The sequence below is a fragment of the Acipenser ruthenus genome, chromosome 6 (assembly GCF_902713425.1).
Source record: "Acipenser ruthenus chromosome 6, fAciRut3.2 maternal haplotype, whole genome shotgun sequence".
In the NCBI taxonomy this organism is placed as follows: domain Eukaryota; kingdom Metazoa; phylum Chordata; class Actinopteri; order Acipenseriformes; family Acipenseridae; genus Acipenser; species Acipenser ruthenus.
The window spans coordinates 5366333-5378794 of record NC_081194.1 but is presented as its reverse complement, the minus strand read 5'-3'; the positions used below and the strand labels follow the sequence as shown (position 1 = coordinate 5378794).

The 12462-nt window shown below is 38.1% G+C and overlaps 1 long non-coding RNA gene across 1 annotated transcript in view; it reads left to right on the top strand.

The window, feature by feature from the left end:
• The window catches only part of LOC117411283 (uncharacterized), a 12977-nt gene extending 5243 nt beyond the window's left edge, over positions 1-7734 (top strand). Inside the window, exons 3-4 of the long non-coding RNA XR_009328827.1 lie at positions 3380-3514; positions 5741-7734. This is a non-coding gene — a long non-coding RNA (uncharacterized LOC117411283). The remainder of the gene's footprint in view (positions 1-3379; positions 3515-5740) is intronic.
• Positions 7735-12462: the final 4728 nt, after the last annotated feature.

Sequence of the window (12462 nt, the reverse complement as noted above, 5' to 3'; positions counted from 1 at the left end):
AATGATATATTAAAACCCACGAATACATCAAATAGGATGAGCTGATGGCGTGTGCCCACAGAGGAACCTCATCGCAAATCTCACTTTAAATGATTTTAGCTATCGGTTGCTGTAAATCACCGTTCCTCCTTAGGCAAAACTCTTCAGTGGAAACTTCAGAGGAGTTAATCAGCATTTGGTAGAATTTGGAAATCAGCTTTTATGGGGGTAGTTATGATCAGTCCCTCAAGTTCCTCTTGTTACTGTAGGTTAAAATAACTGCTTTCTAATCAGGACTTCCTGTTCATTTTCTGGAGTGCTGGCACAAAGCCTATTAGTCATGATTATGGATGAGACAAAAAAGATTACAAAATCAAATACCAAGAATAATATAGGTTCATTTAAATAAAGTAAACCCCTAATCAACTGTATTGCATTTTTATGTTCAAAAACTCATGCAACAAAGAATTTTGAATTTGACCTTGGTTTTGGTTCGCTGGTCACACAATTTAATTGAAAATGGATGTTTGTTGTTTTTGGAAGGGAACATGGTCTTCCAGAAAGCAGCTAAGAAACCTGCTGTCTTCTGCAGGTACTCCACCTCCTGGTCAGCACTGTGAGCCAATGAGGGAGGTTGTCTTCTCAGTGCCTATCAACCAGGCAGCAGCCCACTGCACATACTAAATCAGCATTTGCACATTCCTGAATATTGTAAATCATGCAGAAACTTAGCGTGCATTTGAAATGCTTTTTTTAGAAACACCATGGTTCTGGACATGCCTTATGCATTAGCAGGCTACGAGTTTGACATTTAAATTGACATCTGCTAGTGTACACAGGCACCTCTCTTATAAAATACAACCACAGTAAAAACATAGCAAAGTCTCTAATAAAGTACAGTGAAAGCATGGTAAAGCATAGGTAAGCATGGTAATAAACATGGCAAACCAAGGTAAACTGTGGTAAATGCAAAACGTAACCATGGGAAAAGCATGGGAAAACTGTAAAAATACTGTGGCAAACTTTTATAAGGGTTACTATATATTGAAGCTGTATATTCGTCAAACAACACAATAAACACATTGTTATAAATACAAAAATAAAATAAAAAAAACAATTTTGTGTTGCTGGTCTGCCTTCGATGTATACAGTTTTCAGGAGATGAGATTGAGTAGTAGAGACTAGGTGCTTCAAGGTGCAGATGGAAATGTGGCTTACTATTGTCGCCAGTGGTTTCAAGCCCCCTCTCCCATCCTGCTCCTGCAATGTAAAAAAAAAAAAAAATAGGTAAAGTAGGGCACAAAAAAAGAAAAGGTCGTTTTTTTTTTTTTTTGTTGTTTTTTTTTAAAGTTAGTTTTATTTATTTTTTTCTCAATAATGTACAGTAAGCTAAGGGAAATTACCTGAATATGAACAGCAGATGGTGGGTAGGTTTCTGCAAATTAACTGAACAGAAAATAAAGAAATAAGCAGAAAGCAATTAAATGAACTGTTCAGTATAAAAGATTGCCTGTGAGCCTTCGGTGGAATTCAGCATTTCATTTGATACACAGTTTAATTCATTGGTTTGTATCTTGGAGGAAAAACTCCTTATGTTAAAAAGTTCTCTGGATCGGCAGCCTCTGGGTTGGCTCACAGCCCATTAATAACGCCTGTCAACGGGCCCCCTTCTGAATTCGCTTGACTGTTCTATTCCTCCGTTGGCTCCTTATCTAAACAAAATCAGTTTTCCAATCTTCCTGCATTCTTCTCTGGGACTCTGCAGCTCCCGTCTAGGAGTGGTATTATCTGTTTCTTGCTGCCTCCCTGTTATTGAGGGATAGATAATCTGAAATTAATTAAATACCTATATTTGTTATTTTGGAATAGACTCACTTAGCTATTTTTTTTTTTTTGTCTGCAGAACAATTTCCTTGTCTTGTAGATAAATATGTGATCTGGCGAACATCTTTGCTATCTTTTAAGTTAATAACATAACAGGTGGTCCAGTGGTTACAAAAAGGGCTTGTTACCAGGAGGTTCCTGGTTCAATCTCAACTCAGTCACTGTGTGTGACCCTGAGCAAGTCACTTATCCTCCTTGTGCTCCGTAATTCGTAATAATAATTTACTAACCACATAACAACTGATACTGACACATTCTGCTCTGCTTAAAAAAAAAAATAACTAAATAAAAACTCACTTGCATAACCTGAAACCTCAGCATTTTGTAATTTATTTTTGGTGTATAGAGTTCTATATTACTCTGTACAACTAAAACCATTTTGTATCTCTCAGACTCTATATTGCTGTCAGTGTTTTGGGATGTGCAGTACTAACCAATTGAAAATCATTTTCAGCTCTTAGAATTGAAGTCCATTAAGAGTCCTGAAATGATTTTAGCTACAGGGCTTGAACTGCGAATAATTCCACACAGACATGAAATAGGTCTTCTTTTGGAAGATGAAAGGGAACTAAAGCTTCCGTAACCCAGTACCTTTCAGTAAATCTTGTCAAATTAGTGCCTTGTTACTGAATGGATAGGAAAAGATGTTTGAGTAACTTTTAAAACAAGGGTTCAGATCTGAGGTGAAATAACAGGGCCTGCTCAGTATTTTAGTTGAAAACCATGAAAGACGTTGAGTAGCAAAATGTTAATACGGAGTCTAGAAACTGAAATTATAAAAAGAGTTTCTGTCAAGCTGTTTTCTGAAAGGCCTTTGCAGGACTGCACAGCAGATGGAAAAAACAAAATAACATTAAAACATTGTAGGGTGTCACTAATGTATGTATATTAAGTCTTTTGTCCTAGCCAGGCTGTCAACATGACTTTTAATATCTTACTTTCATCTTCATAGATATAAAAAATATAAACAAATTGTGTTGTGGATAAAATCAAAGCCTGAATCTCAAAATATACCATTTTTAAGGATGATCACAGTTCTGAAAAAATAATGTGTGGGTCAACTGCCAGCCAATCTGTTGCACAGTTTCTTGAGTGTGCCTTATTATTAACTTATTTAGCTGCTGTTTGTAGCAGAACTTAATTGGCAAGTTTCACAGACCCTGATAACACTAACCTTGGACTACCTAATGTTTTCTTCAGTAAAGTAGTTCAGGATTGGCTAATCAAGGTCTGTGAAACCAACTGTCCTAAGGATTAGGTTATATATATTAACAGATCATATGGGGATGAGAATATCTGTCTTCACCTCTTATTGGTAACTTTGACACCACCTGGGGAATAATGCTTTTTACCCACAGTTTTTTGGTATTTGGTTTCTCAGGAGCCTCTGAATTGTTTTTATTTCAATTATAGTAGCCTATAGTTTCTAAGTTCTTTTACACAATGATTTTCCAACATTAATGATGAAAGTTTGGCACGTGTGTCAGGTCTTCTCTCATTGTGTCTGGTGTCACAGGAGCCGTGTTAGTGTTCCAGTGCTTGGACTGCCATGTCATCTGCCTGGACTGTTTCCACCTTTACTGCGTGACAAAGCTGAATCAACGGCAGTATGTTCATGACCCTCAGATTGGATATTCCTTGCCACGTGCAGGTAAGTCTGTTTTAGTCCCTAATGTGTGCCATTTCTCTTCATTTAGTGAGTTGTGAAAGGTGAGAGATTGCCAGCAATGGAGACAGAAGACGTGTCTCTCCTCTGAGCTGAAAGAATGGGGTCCAAGCTATTTGTCTGTTTTTTACTGTTAGATTTATGGCTATAACTCTTAAACTATAAAGGTCACATGTACATGTCATAGGTGAAATGAATGTGCACACACTAGGCTTCCATAAAAAAGTGAAGAGTCTGAGACTCGCTCTGTTCAATAGATGACAAACCACAGAAAAAGAGAGATGTTTTTAAAATATATATATATATTGTTTCTTTTAGCATGGCCAGCTCAAATCTGACAGTGTACAATGAAACTTCAACATGTAGGGAACATGGAAAAAATGTTTTGAACACATTGGATAATCAATAAAGGAATCATGGCCATATATACAAAAGAGAACTGAACAATTGAAGAAAAAAAAAAAGAAAAGAAAACACATTAAAATTTTGTCCCAGGGACCCTGATCAAATGGCGCAAAATAGAGCTATTCACTATGGGTTGAATGGCCAGCAAGGTGGCGACCAGGGCAACCTAACTCTAACAGCTCTTGTCTCATGCATCTGATCCACAAACACAAAAAACAAATATATATGTATCGGAAAATAGGTCCTGTGCCACTGTGTGACCCTGAGCAAGTTACTTAATGTCCTTGTGCGCCGCCTTTCGGGTGAGACGTTGTTGTAAGTGACTCTGCAGCTGATGCATAGTTCACACACCCTAGTCTCTGTAAGTTGCCTTGGAAAAAGGCATCTGCTAAATAAATAATAATAATAGTGTGTGGACCTTATTCAACTGTAATTATTTGCAAGGGAGAAACAAATCCACTCTAGGGTGGGGGTAATACCAGCTGGATTAAAAAGGGCAGCTGGATTAAAAAGGGCAGCTGGGGCTCCCGTGGTGCATCCAGTAAAGGTGCTCCATGTGGAGTGCAGGATGTGCCCTATAGTCTGGATGTCGCGAGTTCGAGTCCAGGCTATTCCTTTGCCGACCGAGTATGGGAGCTTCCAGGGGGCGGCGCTCAATTGGCTGAGCGCTGCCCGGGGGGAGGGAGGGTTAGGTCGGCCTGGGTGTCCTCCGGGCTTGCCTGTAAGCTGCCCGAGAGCTGCATTGTCCTCCGACGCTGTAGCTCTTGGGTGGCTGCATGGTGAGTCCGCAGTGTGAAAAAAAGCTTTGGAGGAGCTTTATAATTTTTATAAAGCATGCACTTCTACATAAAGGAAGGAAATCAATTATTTATGTATTGTGTTCAATGTCAAAGACTTGCAATTATAGTTTCTATGACATTTCTATGACATAACAAAAATGAATAGGGCTTATGTGAATTCTTCAAATGTAAATGCGAGGCTTCAGTGCCTAGCTATGGGTTTTTAATGATGATTCATTACTGTATAGACATATACTATATACTGGATAATACACAAAGTCAAGCAGCTTCAGAAAATGATTTCAAGTTTTAAGTAACCTCCAATCGACAATAATTCTCTGAAATGACTTACAATGAGCTGTTGCGTGTATATTGAACTACTGCGCACAATCCATCTTGATTGTATAGTGAAAAACAACTCGCTCCTTCTATCAGCTTCTGTGTGGTTAACCTATTTGCTGAGAAGGTGTAATATTCAGTAAGCCAATGCAAATAGAGGTTTTACCACATGATTTGGACTGTGTTTGGAAAATCACACAAAAACCACTTTAATATACATGGTCACATATAAAATACACAAGCAACCCTCTCTGCTTGTGAGGCAAAAACTCAACCAATGTAAATCCACGACTAGCAGGCTCTATAAGAGTATTAGCTTTCAACACATAACCTATTTTAAAATTCATACTGTGAATTATGTTTCATTACTTTTGATCACTTTTCAAAAAAATCAGACTCCAACTATTAGTATTTTTAAAAGCATTTAACTGATGTCAACCAGATATTTTGTGCAGTTTTATTATTAAAAAATATTTAACTTGGAAACAAAGCCCAGTATGTGTTATTACCGGATTGATTTATGCAAAATCTGTTTTGGGGTCATAGTGATGAGAAGGTGATATTACTATGATTATTATTATTATTTCTATATATTATCATATATTATCATTTAGTAGCAAATGCTTTTATCCAAAGCAACTCTGAGAGGCTAGGGGTTGAACTATTATTATTATTATTTATTTCTTAGCAGATGCCCTTATAGCAGCAGTGTCCCCCACCTGGGATTGAACCCACGACCCTCCAGTCAAGAGTCCAAAGCCCCAACCACTACTCCACACTCTATGCATCAATAACTGCTGCTACAGAGGCATTAACAATTGGACCTCGGTTTTACATCTCATCTGAATGACGAGGACATTACTTATTGTGAGTTTGAAAGTCCTATAAACTCTAGTAGGAAAGGTCAATAGTTACTGTACATTGTGATTATCTCTGACAATGCCAGGAACATAGCTTTTTTCTGTAACATGTTTAAATATATAACTGACCTTATTTATGGTCTTTGAGATACAGGTTTCTGTGTCTTCTGAATGTCTATGGAACAGGGGCAGGTTGTGAGATATGTGATGGATCCAATTATGGGGAAATCGCACAATTCCAGAGTTTCAGATAATGTCATTGTCAGATGTTGACAAGCCTCATCCAGTTTAATGACAAACTTGAGAGCTGTCAGCTACAATGACAGACTGTATTAGTTCATATCAGTGACGAATCGCAGTCAACACACCTTAAGCCCATCTAAAAGTAAATATTTGTTTTTATTATACCAATTTATCACCAGGCTTTTTTTTTTTTGCTGAAGTCATAGAGTGAATATAATTTCAATGAAAAAGTGGTGGTGGAAATAAAGAGCCTGATAACAATGCACTGTTGAGCTAAACACTCATTGACAACTGTCATTGGCTGCATCGGTCATTGATTCCTCAACCTTGTTTACAAATCCTGAAGGAATGTCCCTTAAAATGAAGTTCACTATCCCTAACATGACTTTGAGTCATGAAATAAAATGTCAATAAATAGAATTACGCAAGATCATTGGAGGTGTTTATTGAAACAAGGCCAATGCAATGGTATTAGTGATGGTGGGTGGTAATGGAGCTCAGCTGGGATCAATTCAATGAACCTTTTCCGCTGTAATAAACAGCAGTGATTATAGATGTACGTATGGGAATTGAATCAAGATGTCATCAGTGACGTGTCTAATACAAATAGATCTTGTTTCCTATTCCTTCGGTTTATTTATGATTTTTATGTTCTCAAAATGTTTTTTTACTGCTAAAAAGATAATTGAATTGGGCACTTTGTCTCGGCTCACTAATCACGTACGCCCAGCAATCAATCAGTCAGTAATCAATATATCATCCTGGGGCTGTGAGTTGGTGGGGGGATGCCATATTACACATTGTGGACCTTTATTGGTTTAAATGCTTTTCAATTATAGTCAAAATATCATTGCAATATTCTTATTTTGAAGAGGTTATCAGATGGAGATACTTAGGACAGTATCAGGATGAGGAGATTTCTTTTTTACGATAGTCTTTCTCGGTTAGTTAAAGACCTCATTTCAAAAGCACCCAGCCCGTGAAATCCAATTTTTATTATTATCTTTAACTATCATTCTGAACTATCTAATGGTCCCTGAACATTTGCATCCTGTTCAGATCAAGCAATGAAAGAAGAATGACTTGTTGGAATGAAACTTTCTAAGGGTCAAACGTGAGAGATTATAAGCAGTTCTTTATGAGTTAAGCTGGATAAGACACCAGAGAAACGTCTCACCATGTCTTTGAGAAAGCCGCCCCTGGGACATAGTTTAATTGCACACAGTGTACTACTCAAACAATATACTGCACATACAGCTTTAATGACTATGGGAATGTTTTATATGAGAGAGAGTGCCATGGAATATTAGTAGATGCTTGTGCATAGCGGTTGAGCTGTTCCTGTTGGGGTTTTTTGTTTGTTGTTGGTGGTTTACTGCTGGTCTTATGTTTTAGAGCATCTGTTGCCATGGTGTTTTTAGAAGCCTACACTTGTAATAAATTCTGACTATGCACACAACAATAAAGCAGATGTACAAATTGAAGCTTGAAGTACTACCATTATGTTTTCCAGATGTGTGACCCCATGACTTGAAAAGGCAAAAGTGCTTTTTGTGGAAAGGGCTATTTTGGGATGAAATGTGAGGCATGATTTGATAGCCCTTTATTTTCAATGTTTATTTTTGAGGAGCAGTCAAAATACCTATTATATAGACTTTAGATACAGTTTCTCTAACTACATTGTAATTACACTGGAATAAGACAGTAATTACACATATCGTTGTGCAGTTACAATTCAAAGACATGCTTCAATAAAAAATGAAAATGGTTGTACTTGCACATGTGATTGTGTATTTACAATGTGATTATACTGCAGTCACAGTATAGTTAAAGAAAAATAATGCAAAGTACAAATTTGAATGATTTCAATGAGTAAACTTTAGTGTCAATTAGAGCAGTCTGAATTCTAAGAGAAAGGAAACGACAGTAGCCCATTCCATGTTATGTGTGTTACAACAACATTAAGGACTGGAAATCACTCCTTATGAGTTTTTAAAAATTATAATCAAGAAAATGTTCTTTTTAGGAAGCTTTTGGCTGTATAACTTCTAAAAATAACTGTTACACCAAGTTTTCACCCTACATTACAATGCAGGAGGGTGTGCTCCAAACTGCAACACACGGAACGTGGAATGGGCCTAATAGATTATTTATTTTTAATCTCACATTTGGATGTTCTGACATGTGTTTCACAGAACAATCCTGGCCTCATCGTGTTACATAATAAAAAAAGTAAAAATTGCGATATTTACATGGCAGAAGATATTTCTTTGTTATGTAAATAATTATTTACCACAATACAGTACAGGTGATGTGAAAGACTTATTTTTTACTGAGTGTGGGTCAAATATTTTATGCCGCTGCCTTCTTTTACACAAAGTATTAAACCTATTTTGTTAGAGAGAGGCATCCTGAAGGAATTAGCCACTCTGCCAGTTATTGCAGTTTTGAATTTTGCGATATTTATTCGTCACACATCTCTGAATGCCAATAAGAAACATCTGCTTGATGGAAGTTTAATTATGTTTTTGTAAGTTTTTAATCTCTGCTGGGGTATCTCTGACATCTGCACATTGAACCACTTATATCTGCAAGGTTGGAGTTTCACTTTTGCTTTACTCATTTGGGTACACATTTCTTTTAGGTTTTGTATCTAAACCAGTGTTTCTACAGTTTGTTTGCTGTAGTGCTCTCTTGAAGTGCTTGTCATTTAAACTGTGCGTGGACTCTATGGTGGGCTAAGGGTCTCTAAACACTCTATATATATATATATATGGCAGGTGTCTCAGACAGGTATAGTATGGAAGGAGTTAAAAGGGTTTAGTACTGAATTCTTTCCAAAGGCAGATTCAGTATCCATAGGGACAGGATTGATGTGGGATTGCTTTAACCTGCTTTGTGGTGAACAGCTAAGAAGATGTGAACAAGAGATGGAAACTGTGTATTTTGAGAATCGAATACATTTTTAATGCATCAATTGAAAAGGTATGAATGTATGAATACTAAAAAGCAAGTGAGAGAACATTTAAAAGCAGAGTATAGTGTATATTCTTTGTGGTGTACAGTATTTTCCTCTCAACTGCAAATGCAAGTGTTGCTTATTTATGGGGCTCCACAACAGATGCAAACTACTTAAAAATAATTATATTATAAAGTAAATGTGCTCAATCCACTTGTGCAATTAACTCTTAACCTGCCAGATAATTGCATCACATTCTAACACTTTGTTTCACAGATGGAACCACATAGCTGCCTTATAAAAACATAAAAATGAGTTTCATACAAAAATGATGCAGGCAATCCCTTGTTATACAAATCAGTTAAATGTCTGCATGCAGTTTCAATCCCTATTCAGGAGAGAAATTCTGTAACTGTTAAAAAATGAAGTTCTGTCTGGAAAACAAAGGGTTAACATTTTATGGGGGGAGGGGGGGGGATGCCATGCCTTACATACAGTAGATGTAATACTGCATTCCTACGTGAATAACAGGCAACTATTTATGATTGCACTTTCTGTTTGGTGATATGTCATTATAGGGTGTAACAGTAGGGCAGGCAGTGGTTATTGCAGAGCAAACAAAGTGGAGCTGATACAAGTTGGCAAGTAACAGGTTAAAAAGAAATGTGTTCAGGTTAATTGCTCATTGGTTAATTGGGTAACTGGGTAATTGTAAATTCTGGAAATTCCATGCTTTCAGTAGGAAAGGTGGGGAATTCAATTAGTCATTATCAGGTAGGAGGAAGCCACCTGCAGAAAGACACCACACTTACTGTTGGCTTCATTGTTGTTAATTCCTGTGGGATAGCACATTGGTATACTATGATTCTCTGAGCTTTTGGAATGGGGTGATACATGGGCTTCAGTAATAGATGGTTGCCGAACATAGCCAATGTGTGCGTGTGAGTGATTAGGATCATAGATCTACCGCTAGCCAGTGGACGGATGTTTTTAGTGTTTTGGGGAATACCTTGTTATCACAATCTACAGTTGTGCATGTTTCGTTCCCTCACCATTATGAAAGTGTGTGCAAAGGTTCGAGTCAATCCAACGTTCAGACACTATAAGGATGACTTTTCTATCACTTTGCTGCCTTCCACTTTCTGCAGTGGATAAATAATGTTAAAGATCTCCCTTATACAAATAAAAACATGTACCTTGAAATTCTGCCTCATTTCACAATTCAATTAAATGTGCTTGGTGAAAAATCTTGGTTATGATCGCCCATGTTTACCTGGCTGTGAATTTGTATTATTGACCTACAGTAATTAGGCTATTCACACACAGTATATGCACATTCACACACTCACGTGAGAGCACACTACCTACGAACATAAGAACGTGAACATCCTTTTAGTGGAAACGTCTTTTAGTATTTCATCAGTCTGTGCTATGACGTTGATGGACCAGTGATGGACTCGCACACGTTTTCTGTAGCATCCCCAGCCAACCATACAGAGTCAATGCAGGAAATAATTGCCCACTAATAGCCTTCTAATCAGACTGATTTCCAGCACAATACTGTTAAAAGTAAGCATGTCTTTTGTGTTTAATCATACAAATGTTAAAAAATAATCATCTTAACCAAGAAGCGTATCGATACTGATAACAAAGCCAACTGTCTCACTGATATCGGGGGAACAAATCATAAAAATGCAATTATGGCCTACTCTGTAAGGGAGTACAGCTTCAGGCTCCCTTCAACTTCAGTGCAGAACTGTCATTGTGGCTAATTATCCACCTGGTAGCCCGCTGTGTTGGGTATTAATGTTTAATTAATCTGGACTCACACTCCCTCTCAGGATGGGTCTTCTTTTCTGCTGCAGACACTTGCCATTTATCTTCCTGTATCTCACAGATCTGTGCCAAGTGGTTACGCAACTAGCTAACCAGTGGTGTCCTTATTATATTTCCAATCGTCCCCAAACATGCACTTGACTTTCCCTCCCTTCAGCAATTCAGAATTCTTCCACTCTTGAAATGTAGATGTCAAACTTTTAATCTTTGACTCAACTGAGGTTATGCTAAAGTGAACTAAACCAGGTCACAATTATGAAGAGCCTTTGGGGACAATATATACTGCTAGATTTCATTTTGGTGTTATTTGAAATGCTTATTTCCGCTCATTATTAAAAAATACGAGATTCGTAGTCCAGTTGAGCCACTGATTGCATCCTGGTTAACTCCTCCCACCCCTCAATATACACAATTTTCTTTGTTAATTCAAAAGTGAAGCAAGGAATCAATTTTTCCCAGTAATATTACACACGAGTTGGAGTCTATTCATAGTCCATGCCAATCGGTTATTTGAATTTACAATTGAAATTCCCATTCCAAACCAAGCTTTTATTTGACACCCTCTGTCACCTTTCATCAAAACCTCCGTTCTCTCTCCCCCTCGGTCTTTTCCTCTGCTGCTGTCTCGCACCTCCCCTTTATCCAGAATTCGTCCCTTCCTCACTAACTGCTCCATGCAGCTCCTAGTTCAGGCGTGGTACTGTCCCACCTTGACTACTGCAACTCCCTCCTGGCCGGCCTCCCTGCCTCTGCTATCCGTACGCTTCAGCTCATCCAAAACACTGCTGCTCACCTTGTCTTTTCCCATCCTTGTTTCTTCCACGCTACACCGCTGCTCCGCTCCCTCCTCTGGCTCCCTATTGCCGATCGCATCCAATTCAAAACTCTTGTACTCTACTATTGCTGCCTCGACCTTTCTGCTCCCTCCTATCTCCAGACTTTTAATTCTCCCTATACCCCTGCTTCTCCAACACCAGAACCTGCTTCTTCTCCAATCTTGCACCTCAGTGGTGGAACAATCTACCAACGGATATCAGGATTGCTCAGTCCCTGACCACCTTCCGGCACCTCCTCAAGACACACCTGTTCAGACAGCATCTGTAAACCTCACAAATCCGGACTATACTGGACTAGATGGCACCCAATTGTACCAGTATTCACTTATTGTACTTGCACAGAACTGCCACATATTCTGCCACTACTTTCTGTATCTTGTAGTTGATTTAATCTTAATACTAGAAGGACCGGAGATATACTCATACCTAGAAGCCCCGTAATTTCTGACAGCTGTATTCAAAACATCGTAAATAGTATAACGTTCCGTAAACATCTGAAAAACCGAAGCATATATATATATATATATATATATATATATATATAATATGACACACACGTACATATGAACATTTGTTCATGGACATGGGCAGCAGTGTGAAGTAGTGGTTAGGGCTCTGGACTCTTAACTGGCAAGTTGTGGGTTCAATCCCAGGTGGGGGACACGGCTGCTGTACC